This window comes from Sarcophilus harrisii, chromosome 3 (genome assembly GCF_902635505.1).
Source record: "Sarcophilus harrisii chromosome 3, mSarHar1.11, whole genome shotgun sequence".
Lineage (NCBI taxonomy): Eukaryota > Metazoa > Chordata > Mammalia > Dasyuromorphia > Dasyuridae > Sarcophilus > Sarcophilus harrisii.
In genome coordinates, this window is record NC_045428.1 from 364571692 (window position 1) to 364577365 (window position 5674).

The window sequence follows — 5674 nt, forward strand, 5'->3', positions numbered from 1 at the left end:
GAAGATGATCTCCCTTAGGAGAAAAGCTCAGACAGTCGGATTGTCCGCAGCACTTTTTGCAGGTAGGTTTCAACACGTTGGTTCCGTTGCTTTTCAAAGGCAGGAGCAGCCTTTTTGCCTCCTCCTCCCGTCCCCTCGGGGATTGATGCTTACTTCCAAGGAGGGGTTCAGCGCCCGGAGGTGGCCTCTGGGTCCGGCTAATGAGACCTCGTTCAGAACCGCGGACAGTACCTGCTCCCCGCCTCCCGAACGCCGCTCTCGGCTCCCTGCCGCGTCTTCTTTTCCTCCCCAGCTCAGCCTCGGAGCTCAGCATATAGGCGGGAAGGCTCCATGCTTCCCGAAGACACCCCGCCACGATACACCTCCCTGCTCCGACCGGCTTCGTCGGCACCCCGGGAGCTCCAGTCTCATCTGCCTGGCCCCCAGGCTCTCGCGGGGGGCTTCGGAGCGGCGTCCCTCGAAGACCCGAGGCTGCTCGTCGGAGCTGGAGATCTCTCCCCCGTCTGTCCCTCCGGTTCTCTAATCCCCAGGAGGTCTCAGAGGCTGGGGCTCGCGGAGGAAGCTCAGGGCTCCGCCGGGGATGGGCGAGAAGGGAGGAGAGGTGGGCGGGGCCGGCGGAGGGAAAGCATCCAAGCCGCCCGGGTCCGCGCTCCCTGAGTGAGGGTGCTGGATGACCCCGGTGACAGGTAGTCGGGAGGGCTGCCGGTCCTGAGCTCCCCTAATCCTGGAGTAGTCCCCCAGCCTTGACATGCGCAGGCAGCTCCCCGCCCCCACTGCCTCGCTGGGCCCACCCCCCTCTTTGCACTCCCCACACCCCGAGAGATTGCCCCTCCTACAGCGGAACACACCAATGGAGCTCTCTCCTTCCCCTCCTCCAACCCGAGGCCAGGGGGCGGGGAACACCTTCCATCCAGACAATTTTCCCGCTATCTCTCTTCCTTTTCTCCCCATCAGTCCGCCACACCCTCCTCACCGCGCGCGCGCGCGCACACACACACACACACACACACACACACACACACACACACACACACACACACACACACACTTCAGACAAACCCACATTTGCACTCATGCACACAGTTACTTTCTTTGCTGAAAAAAAAAACAAACCCAGAAAGCTTCTTGTGGCAAATGATGTCATCTTCAATGTATACAACACATACCTTCCCCTCCTCCATGCCTCTTTTTTTGTTTTCATCTTTACTTGGCTAATTGATTTTAATCACATTAAGATTTATTTAAGAACATCTCTGCTCTAGAGGCAGAGGGAGAGCACCTGTTCCAATGTTCACTGATCCAAACAAGCTCAAAGGTGGTGCTGGATATGGGAGTGAAAGACAGAGGGGAATTCCATTCTCTTCCTCCTCTTCCCCTGCTCCACAGTCTTCTTCTTTCTCCAGTCTTTTCTCAATTTCCATTACAAAAAAGATTACTGTGGTGTTATGAAAATTATATGGTATTATCTTCCCACTATGAGCTACTCCTAGATTGAAGCAGCTGTTTTCTTTCTCTTCTCTTCTCTTCTTTTCTTTTCTCTTTTCTCTTTATCTGTCTGTCTCTGTCTCTCCTTCCCTCCCTCTCCTGTCTCTCTGTTTCTCTTTTCCTCCTTCCTTTCCTCCTTCTCTGTCTGCCTCTGTCTGTCTGTCTGTCTCTCTCTGTCTCTGTCTCTCTGTCTCTGTCTCTGTCTCTGTCTCTCTCTTTTTGTTTCTCTCTCTTTGTCTCTCTGTCTCTGTCTCTATCTCTCTCTCAACCCACAGAGGGAAATCTGAACTTTCAAAGTTAGTTCCAAATCTTGGCTGACATAACAGATCTAAGATGTGTGGAATCAGAGCTGGAAACTGATGTAGGAGTTTCTCTTCTTCCTTCCTTTCTTCTGCTCCCTTTCTAAATGGAGAAAAGGCAGAGGAAGCTTATCCTTGATGTTCTCAAAAGGGCATGGAAATCATTGAAGTAGCCTCAAGAAATTGTCTTTACTAATACTCCATTAATAGGTCCTACCACAATGGAATGTCCACAGTATCTAATCTTCCTTGGCTGTTAGCCATTGGGCCAAAGATGCTTATGGTCCCCATTGGGTAATCATAACATTACAGAATCACAAAATCTCAGAACTGGAATGAAATCTACTTGCTCACCTAGTAGATCTAACTTCTATGGAGCAAAATACCTTCCTCCCTTCAGGATGTTGACTCTTTGCAATGACACTGCTTTATATCTTATTATACATATTACCATCTGTGTCATTCTAGATCAGTCACTTAACCCTTCTTGATCTCAGTCTGCTCATCTGTAAAATGAGAATAATAAAAGCACTTACTGCACAGGATTGATGTGAGAATCAAATGAAATAATATGTAAATTTTGCAAACTTTACTTTTCTAACTGGTAGAAAGTTTTCCTTATATTGACCTTAAGTGTGCCTCCCTCTAATTTCTAACCATTGTTTGTAAACAGCCCCCTTCTGGAACAACACAGATTACTTACTTTCTCTGATCCATGACAATCCTTCCAATATTTGAAGATAGTTGTTCTTGTTGAGTTGTTTCAGTCATGTCCAACTCTCACTGTTCCCATTTAGGATTTTCTTGGCAAAGATACTGGAGTGATTTGACTTTTTCTTTCTTCAGCTTATTTTATAGATGAGGAAACTGAGGTAGACAGAAGTTAAATGATTCACTTCATGTCACACAGCCATTAAATATCTGAGGTCAGATGAGTCTTCCTGAATCAGGGATCAATTTCTGTCCACTTTTGTCACTTAGCTGTCCCTGAAGATAAATATTTCATTCTTAACAAATCTGCTCTGTCCTGGCTAAAGATCCCAAAGTTTTGAAATTGTTCCCATGAGAGATTGTCTATTAGACCTATTCTCCCTTGTCTTTCCCCTTGTACTCCTCCATTCTTGTCATTCTTCTTTGAACTCACTCTAATTTGTTAATATCCCTTCCAAAGTGTGGCATTTAAAACTGTATAAAATATACTATATGTTGTCTGGCCAATACAGAATATAATAGAATTATTACTTCTTTTGTTCTAGATACTAAGGTGACTCTAACAGTTTTTTGAAATCATATAACCCTTTTGCATATTGCTGAGCTTATGTAAAGCTGAATTACTAGGTCCTTTTCATTAGGATTGTTGAATTAACTGATGTCCAGTAAGATCTTTCCTATGTTTCATTGAAGTAATTGATCTAAGGAGATTTCACATTTATGCCTGTTAAATTAAAATTTTTGAATTTATCTACCATTCTCATTTTGTCCAGTTCTTTCTAGATCCTCATTTTGTCACACAATATATCGATGAACCCTCCTGAATTTACGTCACCTAAAAAATTGGTATGCATCCCTGCTACCTCATTGATGGAAATGTCTAGAAAATTTAGAGCCTTGCAATTCTCCACTGGAGATTCTCCTCCAGGTCAATGCCAGTCTTTAACAACACTCTTTGGGAATGGCTGTTTTACCAGCTACAAGTCCTTCTCCACTCTACCATACCACCAAGCATAGCACTTGAAGCTGGTGTTTGGAGTGCTGAATAGTAAGGAATTGGTACTCTCTTTATGTTCTTATAGTTATGGAACTTTATCTGTCTCCAGAAGACACTGCATCTTTTTTTACCCTAACTAGTTTGAGATGCTTTTTTTCTTTCTTGGAACCAGTAAAAAAACAAATGCTATTTCATATACTTTAAAGTCTCTTAATATTTCTCAGCTTCAGTCTCCTCATTGGTAAAATGAGAATAATAATCGCAAATCTCCATTCTAAGGTTGTTGTGAGGATCAAATGAGAAAATGTGTAAAGGGTATGCAAATGTTAGTTATTGTTGCTTTCTCATGTCCTCCAACATCTTAGGCTAAAGGAGAAATGCACAAACTCCCTACTACCGATATCACTTTCAGTTTCTTCTTTTGCTACCATCATTTAGCAACTTCTTCTCCTTTAAAGGTTTGTGCCATCTGTGTAAATATCTGGTTCAGATCATTATTGCTGTGATCTAGTGAACTCTAGGTCAATCTTCCTCCATTCTGATAGAGTAAAATGTCTAGTTTTTCATCTTTCTCTTTATCTCCTCCCCTGCTCCTGTACTTGAAGACTTTAATATACAAACATATCTCTTCAAGGGCAATAGCCTCTGAAGTTTATTAACCTTATCAAATTCCATGACCCAGAACTTAACTTTGATCTTCCCTAGCAATCCACAAAAATGATTATTCCATAAATTTCATAATTCAGTTAAAGTATTTATTAAAAGGTCAAAGATGTGCTATGAAGTATATTAAACAATGGGGAACAAAAAAGACAGTCATAAAATAGTGTCTGCCCTCAAATTGCTTATATTCTGTTGATGAACAGAATACTTCTTCATGAACACATACAAATGAATATAAAATAAATGTAATGTGAAACAAGTAATTCTATCTGGGAGAGAGCTAACCAAAAACCAGGAGGATGAGGAGAGAGTTTTTGTAGAAAATGGGACCTGAGCTGGGCTTTTAAGAGAATTGGAAATTCCAGAAGATGGAGATAAGGTTAGTCAATCAAATAGTATTTATTAAACACCTACTATGTGGCAGACACTATACTAAGCACTAGGAATACAAATAAGAGTAGGAGTACATTCCAGTAAAAGAATTAATGGGAAATAGAGTTGCAAGGTAAGTGGGAATCCAGTTAAGGAAGCATTACATGTAAACACTTCTATTTTATCCTGAAGATAAGAGGAAGCTGGGGTGGCTAGGTGGTGCAGTGGATAGAGCACCACCCCTGAAGTCAGGAGGATATGAGTTCAAATCTGATATCAGACACATTTCCTGACTGTGTGACCCTGGGCAAGTCACTTAACCCCAAGTCAATTAACCCCAACTCAAAACCTTTGAATAGCTTTTAGTCTCTATCTTTTAACTACAGCTACTAATAACTAATTACTAACTGCTACAACTAACTAATAATGACAAAAAGAACTGACATCTACACAGAAATTCAAGGTCTGCAAATGCTTTATATGATTTCATTTACTCTTCACAACAACCTTGTCAAGAAGGCGTCACAAATATTGTTATCTGTATTTTCTAGATGAAGAAGCTAAGATTCACAAAGGTTAAGTCATCTCTTTATCTTCACTCAGCTAAGAAAAGTCATAGGTAGGAGGTAAAGCCAGTTTTTCCTGACAAGCTGAGTGATTATCTGCTAATCTGTCTGCACCACACAGCACAATGCCTGGCCCATGCTGAGGGCTTAATAAATGTTCACAGAATGACCATGCTAGGCTGCGCTGGGCCGTGTTAGGCTACACGACACTATACTATATACTGCACGATAAGATGCGATACTCTACACTCTACTCCACTATATACTATAGTATACTGTACTCTATACTCTACTCCACTATACACTATACTATATGGTACTGTATTATACTATAGTGTACTCTACTATTTTATGGTATACTGTATTATAGGGTATATTTATATATATTATACTATACTACATTGTACTATACCACACCATATCATACCATACTATGTAATACTATTACTATAATACACTATAGTATACTATACCAGACTCTATTCTATTCTACTCTACTCTACTGTACTTTATTCTACTATATCACACTATACCATACCATAATATTGCACACTCTACTATACAATATCACACTACACCAT